Source organism: Hevea brasiliensis, chromosome 18 (genome assembly GCF_030052815.1).
Source record: "Hevea brasiliensis isolate MT/VB/25A 57/8 chromosome 18, ASM3005281v1, whole genome shotgun sequence".
Lineage (NCBI taxonomy): Eukaryota > Viridiplantae > Streptophyta > Magnoliopsida > Malpighiales > Euphorbiaceae > Hevea > Hevea brasiliensis.
In genome coordinates this window covers 3,222,317-3,232,229 of record NC_079510.1, presented here as the reverse complement: position 1 = coordinate 3,232,229, position 9,913 = coordinate 3,222,317, and the positions used below count along the sequence as shown (strand labels likewise).

The window sequence follows — 9,913 nt, the reverse complement described above, 5'->3', positions numbered from 1 at the left end:
CGCCGCTCTAAAAAACAAGATTCAAAGTATATTTTAGTGCGTGAGCTGCTAAAAAGGCAAATTTATAATAAAAATTTGTGCTCATATCAAAATCTGAGAATACAGAACTAAAATAATTAAAAAATAAATTTAATGAAATGAAAAATAATTAAAAAAAATTAAATTAATAAATAATATTATTTAGAAAGTAAAAAGCAGGACATTTCTTTGATTTACTGAGCAATATTAATTATTTTATCAGTCATTTATTTTTTAATATCAAAATTAATTAAAACATAATTACTTCTAAGAAAAAAATTTAGATGAGACACCATAGGCTAGTTAGATCTTCTATTCATTTTGATCATACGGTTGTGTATGGGCAGAACCTCTTGCAGGTTTACACTCTTGACTTGTTTCAGATTATAATTTACAGTAATGAATTCAATCTAAAAAAGAAAAAAAAAAAAAAAAAAAAACTATATGAGACGCATATTTATCTATATATTAAGGTTAAAGCATAGAGGAAGTTTAAAATTCGACTCTTCTTGGTTTAGATTTTCTTTTTTTTTTAATTGAGATTTTTCTTTTTATTTAATTATATTTTAATTGGATCAATTAAAATATTTTTAAAATTTAAAATTAATATTTTATAATTAACTAGGACTTTAAAATTTTAATCATATAATTAAATATTGAAAGTTCAGTTCCCCACTAAAGTTATTCCCAACCAATGGAGGCCTAAAACTTTATGTATCTACAAATGGAGCCAAGTTCACCGGTTTGACCCGCCGATTCAATTCCATTCGAAAAGGGGATCTATTAAAAATTTGAGGAAAAATCGACGACAAAGAGAAAAACATTAATAAAAATTTTTATTGTCAAATCTCCACTGAAAAATCAAAACAACAAGAGGGGATCTATTAAAAATTTAGGAGAAATCAACGGCAAACAGAAAAACATTGATAAAAATTATTCTTGTCAAATCTCTACTGAAAAATCAAAACGATAGAAGTGGATCTATTAAAATTTGAGGGGAAATCACCGACGAACTAGAAAACATTGACAATAATTCTTGTCAAATCTTTACAGCAGGGGATCTCTTAAAAATTTGTGGAAAAATCAACGATAAACAGAAAAACATGATAAAAACTCGTATTGTCATCTCTACTGAAAAATCAAAACAATAAAAGAGTATCTATTACAAATTTGAGGTGAAATCAACAACGAACAGGAAAACATCGATAAAATCCTGATCAAATCTCTATTTAAGGGATCTATTAAAAATTTAAGGAGAAATCAACGAACAGAAAAATATTGATAAACAGTTTTGTCAAATCTCTAATGAAAAGTCAGAACACTAAAAAGGGGATCTAGTAAAAATTTGAGGAGAAATCAACATGACAGAACTTTATTTGGGAACAGCAAGAGTTTGAACTGTAACTGCACTTTCTATGACAAAGCTTTCAAGATTAAAGCTCCAAATCTCACAATTTCTGGTCGTATATGAGCCGAGAGAGGCTCGTACGGAAGTTAAACGGAGGAAGTAAGCAGGTGGAGAAGGTGAGAAGTAGCTTGGCAATCGCCGAGTGGGTCTGCCGTGGGCTGATGATATGGATTTTGAAGTGGTTCTGCCGGGGTGAGGCTGGAGAGCGAGGGGCTATATGATGAAGAAAAGCAAGAATTTTCTCTGCGGGATGGGAGCAAAGGCAGCCAGGCATATTTATAGATTCAACAACCGACCAGTTTTAACTAATTAACGATTTTTTTTTTCTATACTCGTCATCTCCGCCTCCTCCAGCTGTTCTATCAATTTCCTTATGGGCCCCTACACATTCCATATATTTAAGTATTGGTCCCCCAAATCCTCCCATGATCAAATGCCAATTGAAAAAGAGTTGAATTATACTAGTTCTGTGAATCATGAAAGAGTTGAATTATACTAGTTCTGTGAATCGTCCGTCCTTAGCTTCCTGCACTCAAAAGTCATAACTGCTCCCATGGAAACTTTTCTTTTTTAATTATTAATTAAGGGAGAAGTTGTTGAGATTCTTAGCTTTCTAATAATTAGATTACTAGATAATTCAAGTCTCTATGCTCTTTCTTTTGCAGGTAAATCTCTTGATTATTAATCAATTCAAGATACAACAATAAATATAAAAAAAATCACATAATTATAATATTTTATATTTTCAAAATTATAAAATAAAATTTTAATTTAAAAAAATCAAATTTATTGTTGGTGGACAAGGTCTGTCACATACACAACCATAGTCAAGTTGGTTCAATGTTATCTTCATCCATATTTTTATTTTAAGTTTATTAAAACTTCTATTTTTACTATTTTAAAATAAATAACATTTATTTTAAAATTTTATTATAAATTATACACTGCATATTTTTTAAAATTAATAAATATTCATACATTATACGAGTAAAAAAACGGCCAATCTATAATTATAAATAAAATAGAATAAAAAAATATAAAACTAATCTTAGTAATTTAGCTAAAACTTTTAGAAATATCAAAACAATGTTTGGCATTTGTTTATCTCTCTTTGCATTAAAATTTCTTATTATTAATTTCTCATTTTCATTTGTACTCTTAAAAAGCTTTGAATTGGAGCATTGGGATCCATTCATGTAAGTCACAAAAGGTAAACTAGAAGACATCAAAATTAAGGAAATTCTTAATGATTGGGCTAAAGTGCTTTGAATGAAACATGTGACTAATCATTATTCTAACTTGCTATTAGACATTATCTATAATATCTCCATTGTACGTAGAATCAAACATTGGTTATAATCCTATAACCTTAATTTTAATTATTTAATTAACAATTAAATGTCTATTTTATGAAATTTTGATACTTTTTAATTTTAAGATTAAGTTCTAGTTTGTTAAGTAAAAATTGTGGATTGTGCTTTTGCAATTCCATGTCTTCATCACGAGCTACGCAATCGAGTCAACTGGAAAAAGGTATTTTTTTATTCAAAAATTATTGAAAAATACTATTTTTTTTTCATACGTAATATTAATTTATCAGCATATATTTAATTATTTTGATATGCTTTAGCATGATAATTTGTAGTATTAATTTTTTTTTTTATAAAGAAATGGAAAAGCAGAAACAAAATCCATCAAGTCAATCAAATGAAAATAAATCTATTAAGGCAAAATGGCAACCAGAGACATTGGAAAATTTTGTTAATATTTGTGTAAGAGCTGTTCAAAAAGGATTTCAACCTGGGTCTCATTTATCTAAGGAATGATAGAAATTTGTACTTACTGCTTTTCGTAATGAAACTGAATTGGATTATGATAAGCTTCAATTAAAAAATAAGTGGGATTGGATGAAAAAAATTTTCGAGAATTGATAAGCAAAGAGACTGGCCTAGGATGGGATGTCAAGAAAAATACTATTGCTACATCAAAATTAATTTTCAACATACAAGATGGAGGGGGATTCCAAACAGTAGGCAAAGAAGGGGTATGTAGAGGGATGGGTGTAACTTATTGATTGAAATCAATAAAATCTTTTAAGTGCATTGATAGCCTTGGAAATGATATATTGAAAAGGCCAATTCTCATTTTCAAAAACAAAGCAGAGTGCAAGTAAACTGCCACTGCTTTAGTACAATAGAAGAAGAATATGTGATTTATGACAATCTAATCATTGGAACCCCAAGCTTTCACACAACAAAAATATTCGTAGTTTGTCATCTGTCATGGATAGAGCAAAAGCAAAAGCAAAAGCTAGCCATGTTGATGGCTTATCAGGCTAAAATAATAATAATAATTACTAATTAACAACCAAAAAGGCTATTAATTAATAATTAATAGAAAGAACATTTAGGAAATTGAGGACCATTAGAACTAATAATTAACAATCAAAATTTAGAAAAGTTTTTAGCTTTTGACGGTTGAGGAAGGCTATAGCTATAGCTTTGCCCTAATTAAGAAATGTATGTTACATTTTTGTTGAATTAAAATTGACAATCATTTGATATTAGTTGTAATTGATCTTATCAATGAAGATTTTTAAGAGAAGAGATATGGCAATCTCATCATACTTCTTTTTTGGCAGAAATCATTCGGTATTCGAAATTCATTGATCCGACTACAATTATAATATTAAATTAAACTGTCATTATTTATTTTAAACTTTAATAACAATTATAATAATTGAATCACAATCAATATCAAGGTACCCCGTAATATCAAGGCGTTAGTTTAAGCTACATTTTATAATTCTTGCCTTTTATATTTATTTAATCTAAAAAGAAGGAAGTGATGTCTAAAAATATATCTATCTACAAGGCTTAGGCTTCAATTTTTGAAAAACATGCTGCTATAAATTGCAAGGCCTTTCTTAGAATAACGTTTGATGATTATGATTATTTTATATATTTAATTTAATTTTATCATATTTTTTAATAATTGTAGTGTAATTAATTAAGATAAAATTTGTAAATATCTTCCTGTTGTGGATATATTTTTTTTACCAAATATTAGTGATATCTTATTTTTCGTATCAAATAATTTATTTCAAAATTTTTTGAAATTATTGTTTATATAAAATTAATTATTATTTTAAAAATCTAATAATATCATTAAATTTTGATAAAATTCATATATATATATATATTAATTAAGGAAAATTTGAGTTGAGATTATGTTCATCGTTTTGTATTAATTGAGTTTAAATTTAACGAAAACATAAATATGCTGTCACTATCTAAACATAAACTTAATGAATGTATCTCAAAAATTCAGTTCATCAAGAAATGAATTGATATATAAGCATGCATTAATTTTTTTTTATTTACTGTAATACATTATCATTTCAATTCATATAATGTTTACATAATAAAAATATTTATATTTTTTATTTAATAAAATTGTCTACATCTTTAATACCTAATTTTACTTGAAATTTAACTTTAATAATATAATTTTTTTCCAAAAAAATAAAACTAGCTTTCTCATTAAAATACATATTAATTAAATTATTAATATAATTTTAATAACTAACCGCACGCAGCGTGGAATTTCGATCAGTATAAATTTTTTATGTATTCAATAAACAGAAAAAAATAATAATAATAATAATCCAATGACCGGGAATTCTATAATCATGTTGCTTTTCGGCTGGTCAGATTTGGATTGTGGACCACAGCGCCACCAACCCCCCCCCGCCCCCCCCCCCCTCCGGTTTATTTATAATTATTAGCTAGCTATAATTATATTTAATTGTGTTAGAAAATAATAATAAAATATTAGTCTAAAACATGGTTAACACTGTTCAAAAAATAATTTTTGCACAAGTAATCTTCCTCCAAAATTCAACAACTATTTTTAATATTATAGGGAATCAAAAATTAGTCAAAAAATATAAATAAATTTTCAAAATTGAGAACAATAATTTTAAAAGAAACAAGAAAAAAAATTTTAAGAGTGCATAGTGAGAAAAAAGATACTTGGTGTGTGTTTTGAAGTGGCACAAAGTGCTATCTGTTTATAAGCAAGACAAATTATCAATAAATAATTTTAATTAAAAACATTACCTATTAAAGGGGTCGCTAAATTTGAAAACATATACTGTTTAATGCTATAACTCTTCTATTGGCAAATGTCCAATTCAAAAGCCATGATTAATTATCTGATCGTCACAGTCTCAAAAACATGGCCTTAAATTAATGGTCTTTAACTACCTTTTATTATTATTAATTATTAACTACAACAAATTAAATTGAGAAAACTCTACTAAAATAAATGTCAATTATTTAAATTAAATCAATTAAATTATATTATTAAACTAAATTGTTTTTTATTTAAATAATAATTATTATTTTATTAATTAATTATGCATTAGTTTTAAATAAAACTTATATGAAAAAAAAATAATGTTATTTGTTTGATAATCATTACCAATTAATCAAATTCAAAGTGAGATAAAAATAAAATGAGGAGACTTGACTTTTGTTGCACAAAACACATGGAGACAAAAGGGATGTCAATGTCTTCTGATTCTCCACCTTATTATGTGGTCAAAAGCGCGCACGTATGTTAAATACAGAACAAATTGTCAGTGGATAAGGAAATTGACTCATGCGATTCGGTCAACAAAGATTTCCCTGGCCCAATTTCTTCCCCTTTCCCTTTCCCTTTCTAATTGCCGACCTATTGTGGGCAAGCTAAAATTAATAAAAATAAAATAATAAAATAAATATGAAGAAAGAAGGTTAGAATCAGGACTTTCTAGATTATTAGGGCAATTTTGTATGTAATATGTTTAATATGCAGTGTAAATTGCAAATTCAAATCTATAAGCTCAAACGAATAAGCAAAATTTATTTTCATATATTAAAATTTTATTTGTCATTGAGATTAAAAGGTTAATTTTTTTTTAAAATTATATTTTAATATGGTTAATAAAAATTATTTTAAAAAAAGTTGTTTAATTATTTTGAAATTTAATTTTTAAAAATTGGTAAGATAAAAAAACAAAATGGAAGAAAACCATTTGACACTGTGCAAGAAGATTAAAAAAAAAAAAACTTATAAGAACAATGTCTTAGTTATTATTAAATTAAAAAAAAATAATAAAAAAAAGCTAATGGACTTAAAAATAAATAAATTAGAAACCATAGTTTCCATTCAAAGCAATTCCAGCCCTGACACAAATAAATAAATAAATAAATAAATAAATAAATAAATAAAGAACTTGATCAATCTCCAATGAAGTCATACACCATCTTCAATGAACCCAAAATTCCTAATTTATTATTACCCTCAGAATTTGCTTTCCATTTCAACCATTACAAATCGCATTTCTTTGGACTGTTATCATTTCTCAATTCCTTTGGCAAGCCATTTGATGGGGACGCATCAGATTGTTCTTGTATCTCTTTGTTAACACCAGCTCTTGGGGAAGGATTTGGCATAGTTTCAATAGCCCTTCTGCCTCTATGGTTTTGGTCCTTAAATCCTTGAGCAAACTCTGATGCAGTACCTAATCCAGCCATAATATTATCATATGTTCAAGGAAGAAAAAGTTTGGGACTATTCAAGTATATGTGTACCTTACCGATCGGAGCAACCGCTACTGGACCCATAGCCTTTGGCAAGGCATTTGATGGGGACGCATCAGATTGTTCTTGTATCTCTTTGTTAATACCAGCTCTTGGGGAAGGATTTGGCATAGTTTCAATAGCCCTTCTGCCTCTATGGTTTTAGTCCTTAAATCCTTGAGCAAACTCTGATGCAGTACCTAATCCAGCCATAATATTATCATATGTTCAAGGAAGAAAAAGTTTGGGACTATTCAATTATATGTGTACCTTCCCCGATCGGAGCAACCGCTACTGGACCCATAGCCTTTGGCAAGGCATTTGATGGGTACGCATCAGATTGTTCTTGTATCTCTTTGTTAATACCAGCTCTTGGGGAACGATTTGTTTTAGTTTCAATAGCCCTTCTGCCTCTATGGTTTTGGTCCTTAAATCCTTGAGCAAACTCTGATGCAGTACCTAATCCAGCCATAATATTATCATATGTTCAAGGAAGAAAAAGTTTGGGACTATTCAAGTATATGTGTACCTTCACCGATCGGAGCAACCGCTACTGGACCCATGGCCTTTGGCAAGGCATTTGATGGGGACGCATCAGATTGTTCTTGTATCTCTTTGTTAACACCAGCTCTTGGGGAAGGATTTGGCATAGTTTCAATAGCCCTTCTGCCTCTATGGTTTTAGTCCTTAAATCCTTGAGCAAACTCTGATGCAGTACCTAATCCAGCCATAATATTATTATATCTTCAATGAACAAAAAGTTAGGGACTATCTCAGTTAGCATATTCAGGAACGTACCTGAATCCAGCGGAGCCATAGCTTTTAGGGAATAACTTGGTGAGGGCACATCGAACTGTTCTTGTTTATCTTTGTTAATCCTAACAGACGGACAAAAATTTTGGGTGATTCTTTATTAATATAACAAAGAGAGAGAGGGAAAAAAAAATTCATACATGTATGTTGATAATGCTTATACCTGGTAAGGCCAAAGATCTAGCCGTTCCGGGCAGTGGCCGCATCTCCGACCAGCACCACCATAAGCACAAAGAAAAACATGGAAGGCATTACAATCGCCATTCTTTTTTGGTGAAGATTGAAAGAGTAGTATGTAATTAGGATTACTCAAGGACGACAGTTGAAATGCTAAATTTGTAGACGCCAAGATTGTTGAAAAGTCAAAGACCACACTCCACCAACAAAAAAGTTAAAGCAGAATTTTAGGAATGCACTCCACCAAATCATGAAAATTCTTGAATTTACGTAATAGTCATTTTTTTTATTTAGTCCTTAAAATTTAAATAAATAAATAATTATATAATTAATAGTTATTTTTAATATTACTATATTAATTATACTAAAAATTTTAACATGTAATTTGTAAATTTTTAATTTATAATTATACTAAAAATTTATAATTGTATAAATTTTTTTATTTTGTCTAATCAGGCACTCACCAATCATTTTGGAATCGTTGCAATGACCGACCAGGTTCTTGTAAAACGAAGTTGAAATTTAATAGCTGGAAATTTTTCCATGGTTGTCACGCATTATTTTTCTCATTTTACTAAATGGTGTGTCTATGTCAATTGAAAAAAAGAAAAGGTAATCTAAAAGCTCAGGCCGAACACAATATTTTTATTCACCCATCTCACATATTTTTTCTTCACATACCAGACTTTATCCAATCATCCCTTTATCTTCTCAGAATACATTTGTCTCCTTGACCAAACGATCACATCATCCGAAAACTTGTCGGAACACTTGGCGTTTTGCCTGAACCCTAACAATCTGTCTAAACACTTGGCTGTAATTTAAATATAAATAACCTCGTTAGATTTAACTTCTAAGAAGTTAAAAAGTTGAATTTGTTTGGCCGTAATTTAAATTTATTTTTTAGTTTAAGAGAATTAATTTACTTATTTTATAAGATAATATTTTTTAATTAATTTCTATATTTTAGAGTTGAAATAATATTCAAGCAATGGGATTAGAGAACTATTCAAGGGAGCAGATTTATCATTTCACATAAAATATGTTACATAAAATAAAATAACAATTGTAGGGTATAATTTTTCATTAATGACTATTGACTGATATTAAGGGTCTGTTTGGTTTAACTGTTGAATACAACTGATAGCTGTTAGCCGATAGCTATTACTGTTAGCTGATAACTGATAGTTGATGATAGCTATTTTATGTTAAGTATTCGGTAAAATTATATTTAACTATTGCTGTTGATATGTGAAATGACTAATAAGGGTATATATCATTTAATTTATTTTATTATTTAAATAAATATAAATTTATAAATTTATTACATTATATTATTTATTTTATTATTAAATTAAATATATAATTATTAAATTAATATATTATATTATTTAAATAAATATATAATCATTAATCTTTTATATTATATCATTTATTTTATTATTGAAATAAGAAAATAATTATTTTTTAAGATAATTAAATAATTTTAAAAATATAGATAAAATAATAAAATAATTATTATTGTTAATAGAAAAATTTAAAATTAATTTTAAGTTTTTATATATAAATAAATATTTTATATTTTATGTTATTAATAAAAAAATATTTTAATCAAGTTAAAATATGCTTAATTAAAATATTAAAATTATAAATAAAAAAATAAAAATATTAATAATATTAATTTTTAAATTAAATAAAAAAAATAATGTATTCAAAATAAAAAAAATCAAATCAGTTATCAACTGATGAGAAACAGCTCAACAAATATAACTAATATAAACTGCAGCTGATGGGTATTATATCAATTGCTTATCAGTCATTAACTTTATTTTTTTAAATTTATCAAATACTATAATTTATCTATTTAAAT

General features: G+C 27.3%; 1 long non-coding RNA gene across 1 annotated transcript; it reads right to left on the bottom strand.

The window, feature by feature from the left end:
• Window positions 1–7,094: 7,094 nt before the first annotated feature.
• On the bottom strand, window positions 7,095–8,188 carry LOC110636496 (uncharacterized). The gene is made up of 4 exons (XR_009146144.1): window positions 8,030–8,188; window positions 7,852–7,931; window positions 7,583–7,771; window positions 7,095–7,512 (listed from the first exon to the last, which is right to left on the bottom strand). It is a non-coding gene; the product is annotated as an uncharacterized LOC110636496 (long non-coding RNA).
• Window positions 8,189–9,913: the final 1,725 nt, after the last annotated feature.